The 13,056-nt window shown below is 34.1% G+C and overlaps 1 long non-coding RNA gene across 1 annotated transcript; it reads right to left on the bottom strand.

The window, feature by feature from the left end:
* Positions 1 to 9,612: 9,612 nt before the first annotated feature.
* LOC117240579 lies at positions 9,613 to 11,644 on the bottom strand. Its single transcript, XR_004494744.1, has 3 exons — positions 10,485 to 11,644; positions 10,202 to 10,330; positions 9,613 to 9,953 (listed from the first exon to the last, which is right to left on the bottom strand). It is a non-coding gene; the product is annotated as an uncharacterized LOC117240579 (long non-coding RNA).
* Between the last annotated feature and the right edge of the window lie 1,412 nt (positions 11,645 to 13,056).

Here is a 13,056-nt window from a genome sequence, read left to right as displayed (position 1 = left end):
TTTTTATTTTTCAGGGTACGTATATCCCATTTGTACGAAAGAGCCCCTACGAAAGAGCAACTTCGTCGGCTATAACCCCCTTGTTGCTGGAGGGGGAGCATTAAGATATAGTAAGTGATATCAATTTTATAATAAAATTAAACAGTTCCAGTCTTAAATATCTTTCTTATTTTCTTCGTAGGACGACAACGACGTAATGCATTAATGGAAGTACAAATGCCAGTGATTAAGAACGCCTAATGCAAAATAGCTTATTCCAAATTTCCTAATGCACCTGATATCACTGATGGTATAATATGCGCCGAACATGCTCAGGGTGGAGAGGTTTCTTGTACGGTAATTAAGTTACAGAGTTACTACAAACTATACGGTATCTGAAGACACGTCGATTCGAATTAACATCAAATCGACGTCTTAAACATTAAAAATAATAGATAAATACAATTTAATAGTTTTGCCCACTTCTCGCACCTCGTTATGGTATTTAATCTAATTTCCTTCTAATCTTAGTTTTGCTCAAAATACATATAACATGTACGTTATAAATTGAAGTATTTCAATACACAAATCAATAGAAGATTATTACTGTATATAAGTATAATTTCAATACAATTCGATCGATATATTTCAGTATCTTTGATTAAAAATTTAACGATCCTCTCAGGCTGACCGCGGCGGACCACTGCTGATACAACATGAATTAACCTCGTATTTAATAGGTATTGTGTCTTATGCTTATAAGTGCGGCACAGCTGGGTATCCCAGCGTTCACACTAGGGTCACATCGTACCTTGACTTCATTCTCCAAGCGATGCAATAATATGATATTACTGTTCCATAAATATCATTGTGTAAAAAACGTAAAGTTGGATTTTCTTGTTGTGGAGATAAGAAACAGCTCAAATTTACATTGTTTTGTACGTTACAAATTATAGGCTTAAAATGTACGAAATGTAACTTTGAAACGACACTAATTTTTTACGCACGATAAACCTCCACGACTTAGGTATGTAAAGATGATAAACGTATATTAATTCTATTAATTTGGTAATAATAAACCAACTTTCTGAGAAGTTCTGTAAATTTCGTTTTTGTTGTATCAAGAGAATAATGGAATATTCCACTTAGATCGTATACTTCTTGTATGTACGTACAAAATTTTCCGGCTAATCTAAAACACTTCATAAGATAGAGAGCTTCTGGAAATTCGGACACAGAGAGTGCATAAAATACAAGATAAGTCTCGTGTCTTTCAAAATTATTTTTTATTCGCTAAAACGTCCTGTGTACTCATGCAATCACATGCAACCTCGAAATTTCACTTATTTTTTATCACTTTCCAATTCAATACACTGTTTCTGCATTTTTGACTATATGTAAGAGAAATTTCCATTCAGCCACAGGTGTACTTACAGATTATAGATTCCTATACGACTCTCAGTAAAAATTTATCCGCACTCCAGATAGTTAAAACTTCTGTCGACCGTATTGATCCATCTGCACTCTTAGTATGACGTCAATATCTGTTCAGTGCTGCTGCGTAGGTTTCATTGTGTTACGTCAATTCGTTTGTGACCGTTGCGCGAGTAATGGCGCTTTGCAATGGTGATTTGCAGGAAAACAGTGCAGGATACTGTGATTCGTTTCTTGTGGTCGAAGGTTATGTTTGATGCCTATATTTATCAAAGATTTAATGCACATTATGGAGAAAGTGTTTTGTCACGAAGTGTGTTTGAATGGGCACAAAAGTTCAAAGATGATCGCACAAGTGTTATGAAAAAACAGTTGGACGCCCGCCCACATCCACGATGACAACATTGGACGTGCTCATGAACTTATGCTCTATGGAATAGACGAGTGACACTGGACAATGTGGCAAATCATTTGCAAATCAGCCATGGCTCTGCTTATGCAATAGTGCACGACAGATTTGGGTTTTAAAAAGTTTGTGCGAGATGGATGCCGAAAAAGCTGATGAAAAGGTGAAGACGACGATGCATTCGTGGTTCGCAGCTCAGCCCAAAACATTTTTTAATGAGAAAATACGATGGTCCTTCGGCAAATGGACAAAGTGTATACAGAAATCGAGTGATTATGTCAAAAAATGATGTATGTCTTTTTTGACAGTTGCTTAAAATAAATTCTACACCGACAGAGCGGGTAACTTTTTACTCACCCTCGTAAGACACTTAAATTTCCAATCTATTATGATGAATAAAAGAGCTTATACTATTAAATCTAATTGTATTTTGTTGCATGAGAGTACACATGTATGTGATGTACATTACCTTTATATCCCCTTGAACGCTTCAATATTGCGCATATATACTATATTTTGTGCAGCTTCTATAAAATTTTGTATGTTTGTTTAGGCTGTTAATCTAGAGGCTGGAGTACAAAGAAGTGGCACAATGATGTGGGCTGATGACATTTATAATTATCAAGGAATCACCCTTACATTCGCTCAGGTGTATATCGTTGACTATAATGTATTTAACATATATGATTGTTAGAATATTAATAATTAATTTTTAATTCTATCAGAATTTTAATGAAACTGTCTCTTGGGAAGGAAGAACTGATACCTTGATATCACGGTTTGTACATCCTATATATACGACAAATTTTAGAACATTATATAACGAAGAACCAGATCATTTTATCATTAGTTGTATGATAATACAACTTTTTCATGAATTCTTTTATTATAAAAATATTACTTCTAAAATCCCCGCTTTAAGGGACCAAATCACATGGCTAAAATTTTTACTCTTTTTGATAGATAGTCGCTGTTGATACTTAACCGAGTATGGTCATATAGTCGGTTAAATAAAATTTCCATCCTTTCAAATATATATTATATTCGTCAGTGGTAAATGTTATCTGTGTTGGCATAGTGAATAAATATATTGACGTTCCGTGTTTTAATCAGCAGAATCGTAATCAATACGTGTTTTCTATGTGTATAGAGTGTTAAAAACTTACTTGTTATAGCCGTGGGAGATGGTGATCTGTTAGAAAAAATGGATTACAAAATAGATCTGCAGTATAATTTTCAAGGACAACAGTTTTTATTGCGTCATAAAGTTCTCATGACGAGGAAACAGAAGTGTTATAGTCCTTACACGGATATAACATTTTCTTTTGGAAAAAGCTGTTTAAAATTTCATTAACCTTTACTCTGTATTTATTATGTTGTTGAAAGTATGTTTCAAATAACAGTTAATATAAGCATCAAAATAAATAAACAACAATTAATTAGATAATATCGTAATAATATAATATAATGGGTGTAATAATAAATAATAAAGCTTAGAAAATGTGCTCTTGATGAAGCCGGTGAAAATTATCCTTTGTTCCGTGGTATGTATAGGGTAAAACGAATGGTAGACCGCAGCATAGTGGTTTCCAACGATCCACACTTGTTCTAATTCCTCACTCAACGTCTTTCGTGTCCATTGACGTAGAAAAAAGTAAGTTATTGTAATATCGGAATATATTAAAGGTGTAATTTTGTCCGATTAATTATAATTTATTAATAATGGATTGAAAATACAGATATTAGTTAGACAGAGAAACCATGTTTGATTAACAGGAAAACTAAATGCCACGCTCGTATTTACATCAAATAACTTGACAACTATTTGGTAACTCTCTCTCTCTCTCTCTCACTAGCAACTCTAACACTCGACAACACTCGCAACTCAATTCTAACGACTCTATGCTCCGACGTCTCGATCAACTCTGAACCTCGCCAATGCATTCCTGCTCGGTCCTACACACACACACACACACTTTTCGGCTCACATACTCTGGCCTCTCGATTGCCACTCCTTGAAATATGAAACCGTACTTCTGTTTTGACGCTGCTTATCTTTTCTCGCGTCATTGTTACTAGGCGCTCTTGGATGTAAACAAACCACAAAAAGACGGCGTACACGGTGTTTTCTAATTTCAGCCGATCTCCAATCAAAGCTATTCTACGATATTACATTATCGTATAATAATAAGCTTTTAATCGTTTAATAATAACTCGTCAAGTAGAAATTCCACACGAAGCATTGTGAAGAATAATACTTGAAGAAGATCTATGTTCTTACGAGATTGGCTGTGTGCAAGAACTTTGTTGGATAGATTGTATCGTTTGACGAAAATTTTATTGTTGAAAGTTAAGAAAGTTGGAAAGAAAACCCACGCTGTCTCGAAGATATCTTGTTTTTCAGATGCTATAAATTGACAAATAACTAGATATTAGTATTGACATTATTTGATGTCATATCTGACCTTAAAGTATAAATAAAATCAATCTAGGAATTAATGAAATTTTGAAACATTTTTTCTAAGAAAACAGAAGTTTCGTTCCTCCTAATGAGTATCACATGATGCAATAGAAAAATAATTTGACATTGAAAATCGTGTCAAGATCAATTTCGAAGCTATAAAATCGTCTTAAAAAACGCCGTGATAAAAAATTTTTTGACACCTTGTACAAAGGTGTATATCAACGTAAATGTACCTGTATGTCTATATTCGAGGTTATTTATCTATTCAAGATAGCAAAGTAAAAATACTATATAGAGGATTTAATTAATGTGTATATCAACGTATGTATCACTATATATAATACAATAATATTCTCGATATACGTACACGCGTCATAGAAGGTCGTTCGGGGAAAAATGTTCATGACACCGATACAAAAGTACCATATGGAGGATCTAATTAATGTGTGGATCAACGTATATATCATTATATGTAATTATATCATTATTATCAATATTATATATAATTATTATATTGTTATTATCATTATATGTAATTATATCATTATATGTGCATTTGGCAAATATTATTTGACATCTGGAAGCGACATGTTATTTATCTATTCAAGATAGCAAAGTAGAAATAGCATATAGAGGATTTAATTAATGTGTGGATCAACGTATGTATCACTATATGTAACAATAATATTGACTGTATATGTACGTGTGTAATAAAAGATTTCCGGTTTACAATGTTTACGATACTGATATAAAAATACCATATAGAGGATTTAATTAACGTGTATATCTACGTATATATCATTATATGTAACAGTAACATTATGTGCATATGCGTATAATATTGGTTAAATGTTAAATGTTAATATTGGTTAAATGCGTTAAAGTGAAATGTTATTTACCTATTCAAGATAGCAAAGTAAACATACCATATAGAGGAGTTACTACTGTTAACACTCGGTATTCTCGTATTCAAAGTATTTAACCAAATAATTTGGGAATCCAGCGGACGAGCTTGTATTTAATATGATTATATTTAATATAACAACTTTACTCAATATACGCGTAGGATTTTAAATGTCATGAGGGTTGCAGCGGACTCAATTTTAATGTACCACACTTATACGTTAAACGCTTTGCTCATTGGTGACCTTATCTTAATCTTTCTCTTCTGCTATGCGAGTGACACAGTAAGTTTGATAGTAATCGGAACACGCGATTTCTTTAAAACACAATCTTGTTTTCCGCCCGACGAACACGATACGAGACGAGAGAATGATTTATGAACGCGATTTTCGAGTGATTCTTTTCGACAACTATTAAGCTTCATTTATAGCAATAGTCACTACCATAATCATGGTCAATCGTGGATAACGCAGTTACGCATTAATTCACTTTAACAATCCTAAATAATGGTTAATATCATACTGTAAATGTACACGTTAAAATTACGCTAATGACAGTTGCCTCGTACAATTTGTTCATTTACTTTGCAACTACTTTGTACATTTACTTTGTCGTTCTATTAAATTTATACACAATAGTATTTATTCTCGTTTTAATTTAAAATGAAATATGTTATTGTATGAATAGCAGAATATTCAAATAATTGAAGCAACTTTTTGTCCTCTAATTAATGATTCTCATTTAAAAAAATTTAAGAATTTTAATCAAGAAGATTTTGAAGTCTCGATCTAAAATGACCAAGGATTGAAACAGAGAATATTTTGATGCCAACAAATACATATTCTTCAGATATGAAACAAATGTGATAACAAAAATCGATGTACATGAATGAATGTTGAAATATTGGAAAATTGTATAATTATATCCATTCTCTGTTGCGTTTAGATGTTTCAATTAATGTTTCATCAGAATTTTTATCGAATATTTTAGAGGTACTGGCTGTAAGGTTTTTTTTTAAATTAAAATTAAAATTAAAATTAAAATTAAATGTAAGAACAGATTCAAAGTATAACATTTAAAAATTTGTGGTTATAAAATTTACTTGTATGTCATAATTATGTAAGTGAATTAATCTCATAATTAATTAAATGAATTTATTCTATGTGAGTAAATTATATTTATCTATAATAAGTCTTAACTTATTATTAATAATCAGCTAACACTGCATAATACTAAGTAAAGTAACTGAAAATTCTCGACGTGAGAATTAATTATAATTTCAACAAGAAAATAAAAAAGAAAAGAAAAGAAAACAAAATTCTATGTAAGTGATTGTTCTATGTAAGTAATTCTATGTAAGTAATTCTATGTAAGTGATTTGGGGCTCGGCCAGTACCTTGCCCTTCTTTGGGATATTCCGAATTATCTGTCCTCTCCGAGCTGCAAATCTGATATCTCAGATGTTAGGGAAACCCCCTGGCCGGTAAGGCACGATAGACAGATGAGACTAAACGGCTCGTGGGGAGGGCAATCATCAACAGAGGGTCACACCGTGCGGATACAATACTGAGGTCTCAATAAAATCTTACAACCGTGGTGTTCAGAACATCAAACTCTGTTTGCATACACCCGGTGCACATAAAGTGTCAAATTACACTAACACTGGATTTATCGAACCTCTTTTACCTTGACCAGTGGCTCTTTAGTTTATGATTTGCAACAGAATCCCTGCATCAACGCAGGTTCACGAAACATACAACTTCACGCACCAAATATCGATTACAGTCAATCGACACTAACAATCAATAATTTGTCTGCGAGATGCTCCTCTGGAAGTTTTAACTATATATATTCCGGTTTTAAATATATATATTTAACTATATATATTAACTATATATTTTCCCTAGGAACAGTAAGATTTTAACGATACAACTTTATCAAGAGATCTTAATGTCATAAACGGTATCGAAACTTCGTAATTCATATTGTTAAGGAAGAAAATATTGGTAACCTCCTCGAACGACGAGCGCTTGATATTCACAATTAGAACTCGATATCTTAGCTTCTTATCATATCCTAATAAAATGTTATTTATCGATTACAATTGTCCTGTCGTATTTTATTGTGTTTGCTTTATAAATGTGAACTTTATTCAAAAAGAGTTCATCGATATAACGGTATTGAAGAGAACTACTCGAGAAACTATATCTAGCCCTTGGATGGAGGGATTGCTTGCTTCTTACAATCGAATAATTGGAGTGTAACCAGAAACACGAACGGTAATTTAACAATGGAGAAGAACTTTAGAACGACAGCAATTTTCTTCTTGTTTCTTTGAGAAAGGCACCGTTCATTTTATGTTTGACGAGAATGGGGTTGTTGGACGAATTTGATTAAAAAGGAAAGATCTTTAACAAATATTCTTCCCATTGATACATTCCTATATTTTTGATTTAATTATTTGAAAATGCAATTTTGCATATACCTATGTGCAATTATATACTATAATCGCAGGCGTTTCTTTAAAATGATGTACTATTGAAACAAGGCAAAATATCGTCAAATGCTTCGAGATTCAATTTCTCAAAAGAATGGCTCTATTGATTAACCAAACATAGTTCCCATAAGCATATACGTACTTCTCAGAAAAGATAGTTATATCTAGATCAATATTACTCCCCACAGTGACCTATATGTCAAAGAAAAAAAAGACACATCAAGTATTAAATCATACTACTATTACGCCCACTATCTCTACAAATCCTCCACTCTTGGAAAAATCTATCTTATTCGAACGTAACGTAACTCAAATTAAATCTTTTCCATCATCATAAATACGAAACATTTATAAAATTATCATCTTCGATTATTTACTCAACATCTAGCTAACAAAATCTTCTCCATCGCCGTCCCCCTTAATCCTGACCGCGTATAATTAACGTATGAATAGTTAATTTATTGAAATTTAAACGACCATTTTACGCTACTTGTACTCGAATGATTTTAGGATCTTGCTGTATCTCTTGCACAGTGTTATACTGACGGGCGAGAAACATAGAAACGTAACTTCCGATCCACTGATTTACCCTAAACACACGATGATAGGTTATACGGTGGACGCAATACAGAAGCGTTTCCGATGTAATTCGAAGGTGCGTTGTTACAATGGAGTTCATCGATCCATAGTGACTATTTCCCCGCCAACTACAGCCTGTAATAACGGAATAGCCAATAAAGTATATCCTGTCGATTTAATCGTTACCCCCACGGTGCACCGCGCGCACGGAGATCGGATCGGTGATTTTCACGTGATGTTTCGCAAATCGTGAGGCGCTCGCGTGATTCGCGCGTTTTAAGCGTTCCCGCTCTTCCCGTCCGATAGAAGGAGAAAGGGAACAGGGGGTGGAAGGAAGAGGGAAGATACGTGATGCGGGTTCAACCTGCCGCGGGAACCTTTAAAGAAGGTCGGTGCAACGGGAGAGATGTAATTTTAATAAATTGGAGAGCACGTCATTGTAAAAGATTGATATTCAGATGTTGGAGATGCAGCAGATTTACAACTCGCTGGAATTAAGTTAGTTAAGGCGTTGAAAACCTAACGTCTTTTCAAAGGCGTTTGCCGCGTTTCTTTTCAAATCAAAATACATACATACGATACGAACATGTATGCGCCTAAAGTTTTAAAGTTAATTTCTATTCAAGGAATGGACTGTTTTATTATAGATTTAGGAAATTGAAAAGAAGCAATTGCTTGTTTCTAAGAAAGAATCGCGAGAAGTACAGTTAGAAACTGTATTGTGAATCACTTTTCCTGGTTTCCGTAACGAGGAAGTGAAAAAAAAACGCAGACAAGTCAGCGTTTACCGCAGCTAAATGGAAGATACGCAGGTACGAGTCGTTACAGTTTTGTCGTTGCAACGATTCCCGCTGCGTAATTTGATAATGAACAGTTGAAAAATAGCAGCGTTGTGTCCGTACTCTTTAATATCCCATTATATGGAAGTTAACGACCGGAAAATACACCGCTCGACTACTTGAAGGAAGTAGCTCATGAGCAAGTCTTTTGTATCCTCGCAATGGTATAATTCCTGTAACGTCTCGTTCTCGGAGGATTTATTTCGTTGATTTGTACTTGTTTATTGCTTTTGTGTTTTCATGAATGGAGCATGTCGCATGCGATTCGTAATATGGTTTTAATGGCGTTTCGACTTCAATGATATCAGCGGCTGATTGCGCTTCCCGTAAGAAGCTTCCAATCATTATGTATTTTAGGAACAACAGATAAGGATATTTAGAGAACGAATTAATTATTCAATTGTTCGCGCAAGAAATACCTGTCTCTTTTTCGAAAGTTATAAATGCTGTTTTCAAAGAGTTCCTTAGCTCACCATAAACCAGATAAGAATCTTTGGTTCCGTCTAGAAAAAGAAACCTTCAGATCAAACCGAAAGGGGTTCGGATTATATTTTCTAATCGTATTTGTATATTTCTTTTTACGGTCAGCTTGTCATCCACGTACAATCGAACAGAGAGTCCATTAATTATTTCCCTTCGACTTGTTTCAGGGGGAGCATCTCGGAAGCCATGCCGGCTGACGAGTTCGCTGGAAATCGAAACAGAAGCAAACCAAGACTGCAACCACCTTAACGAACCGCTATTATCACTGGCAAGGTCATCGGGCAGACCGGATCTAATCATGCTCACGCCGACCATGCTTCCTGTGCACTCGTTCCTCTTTCTTAACGACGTCAACCAGAAGATCGGGTGCTAAAAAATTCGAAATCGAGTTGATTGAAAATCTCAAGGAATATTAAAAAAAAATACGAATAAAAAATTTGATATAGAAATCATCCATTTTGGGCAAAGAAAAGAAACAATCAGAAAAAGGAATAACCACAGAAGCTCTGAATTTCATTGCTTCCTAATGGTACTTCCTTGGATATTTTTACATTCTGGAGGCGTGAACGAACTCTGAAAAACAGAAACGACTTCTATCGGATGATCGAAAGAACTACCTGGACACTGAGTATAATTATTCACACGTGCGGATGCCATTTCCGGCATGTTTCTCCATGAAGAAGGTCAGCTTCAGTTTTTGCCACTTGTAGATAGAAGTTGAAGTGGCGGACGTCTTAACGAGGTTGCTAGAATGTCAAACAAATAGATGAGGGAAATATTATGAAGATATATTTATGAATATCTAATTGAGCATTTAATTAAGAACTTAATCGAAAGACCAAAATAAGTTGGTTCTTGAGACCAAGTACCTATCTAAGTATAATAGTCTTTCGTACTTACGGTTTAGTAAGAGGACTCGAGTAAAACGATTACTCGTTAAAAGGAACAATAGAATAATCATGCCTCCGCAGACGGTGGTCTCTGCTTTCATGCCTCATCGCGGAGAATCTCAGCGAAAAAAGTGTCCCGAAGCGTGAGCTGAAAGGTGGCTATGTAGGCTGTCTAGTGAATGCCGTCGCCATGGTGGAGCTGGCGTGTAGCAACTCCCTAAGTCCAGGAACCTAATCCCGCGTCAGAAAGACAAAATTCGCTACGGAGAAAAGTAAACAAAAATATATATATAGGGAAGAAGAGACAAAGATTAAAGATTGTTAAGAATTAGAGGTAATTTAATGATAAAAGGGAGAAAGAATTGTGCAAAAATTCTACTGGGAAAGAAAAGATAGAAGAAGCCTCCAACGAGAAAGACGTGCTCAGAAGCGAGTCCCGCGTAGCGCCATGTAGAGGAGCAGGAAGAAAATATTGGTAATCTCCTCGAACAACGAGCGCTTGATATTCACAATTAGAACTCGATATCTTAGCTTCTTATAATATCCTAAAATTTAAGTCCAATTCGAGCTTATAGTCCCATGCGAGTTAATCAACGACAATAGTTTGAATTTCTATTTGTTCGTTTGTCGTCTGTTTATACCCGGAGCACCTGCTGTAAACCAATACAAAATTTATTAGATCTATAAATAACACATATAAAACTTATTAATTTATAATTAATATAAAATAGGAGAGCACGAAACTTCCTATTTTATGGATATGTTAAATCTTTGTAAAAAAATACCATATCATTAGTATCTTTTTAATCGTTCCAAAGGATTTAGCTGCATAAAGCTGTGACCCTTGGAAGAATCGATGTTCACGCGTAACAAATTGAAATTGTGCGAAGGTTCCGGTACGAACATCACAAGCGTCGATACCAGGGGCACAGGCACATGTTCTGGGTTCATTATATATTTATAAAGGGCTGACGATTCAGTGGATGGTCCGGGTAAATTTAAATTGTAAATGAACGCATTGCTGGTTTCAAGTAAAAGCCTGGATAAGAGCGGATATGGTATGAGAGTCTGTCGTGGAAAGGGGAACAGGCCGCTTTTATTTGTAAAGTTTGAATCTCCTCGATATTGAAGATGTTGAAGCTGCAAGTATGTATTTCATTTTAATCCATTCGAGACCGAGATTTAATTGTAAGACGATACCTAGGTGTCGGTACGATCTGAATGTTTAGTTAGAATGATTCTGTGTTTTACTCTCTCCAGGGTATCCTTTTCATACTTTGATTTTAAATCGATGACAATCTTAAATAGTATGCCTCATATTTTTAAAATATAAAATTATATACTATGTTATTCTATAATGTATTATGTACAGTTAAATATATATATAATAATTCTATATTGAAAAAAATATGAAATTAACATGATATATACATTACTACATAAGTTATATATAAAATATGTATATTATACCCTTGCCTACTGACTGATATGAATTTCTTTCGGTCTCGAATGCGTTAAAAGAGAGCGCAAAGAAGGCGAAATTACTTATTGTAATTAGTAAAACGACCTGAGCGGCAGACAGATACAAGAAAGAAGGAATATTATATTAGCGGCATTATCATGTTTTTGCTCTCTTTAAGTCTTTCATCGAGACAGACAATCTACAGGTATTAATCGACCAATTTCTCCAAGCTGATAACTTCGAATTGATGTTTATATATAAGAAGTGTTATGTGTTAATCTGTCTAAATGTTTAAAAGGTGTTATAAATTAAATGTTGTTAAACGATACGTAATTGCCTTTTGATCGTAAATTTTACTATCAAGGGGTCTTTTATGTATGCGTAATCATTGTGAATTATAACAATTTATGTGATCGATATTAAAGGTGTTTAAAAGCATGTATTTTTTTCTATATTATTATTCTCCTATATTATTATCCTATATTATTATAGCATTCCTATATTATTATAATATCCAATTACATGTTGATACACAAGATATACAGATTATTATTTATAACGTTTTGGTTTTCTTAATTGAGTCATTCATTTAGTACAAATGATAAGAAATTAGTAATAATTCACAAAAAAAGGATATCGTAGTAGAAATATTATAAAAAAACATTTTCTGTTTTAGTGTAGAGTTACTCCTTCTTACAGACAGTGTCGTACAAATCTGTACGTCTCTGAGAAAATGTAGGTATCTGAGCCCCTACTTCCTCAACAACTTTTAGATCTGATAGAAAAAAGAAACATACGAAGTAATAAGTAATGCTTACTAATAAATTCAACAAATACAGAGGAAGATGGCTAAATCGATAAATTAACGAGACTAAAAATTAATTACATCATGGATCTCTCGCTTTTAATTTCAAGCTGTAAATTACCGATATCGGTGACTGCCATATTCTCTTGAGTTTCCAAATCGTAAAGGATCTTTCCCCAGGGATTGGTCAACTGTGTATGTCCCCATGCGACGTAACTTGCTTAAGGAACACGAGCCGGTGATATGCAGGCAACGTATAATTGATTATCATTCGCTCTGAAACGCTGAAGTAATGACCAGTGCAGTGGTCCAGTG

The sequence above is a fragment of the Bombus vosnesenskii genome, unplaced genomic scaffold (assembly GCF_011952255.1).
Source record: "Bombus vosnesenskii isolate JDL3184/JDL3185 unplaced genomic scaffold, Bvos_JDL3184-5_v1.1 scf7180000014814, whole genome shotgun sequence".
NCBI classification, from domain to species: domain Eukaryota; kingdom Metazoa; phylum Arthropoda; class Insecta; order Hymenoptera; family Apidae; genus Bombus; species Bombus vosnesenskii.
The sequence above is the reverse complement of the archived record's forward strand: the minus strand, read 5'-3'. Positions and strand labels throughout refer to the sequence as shown.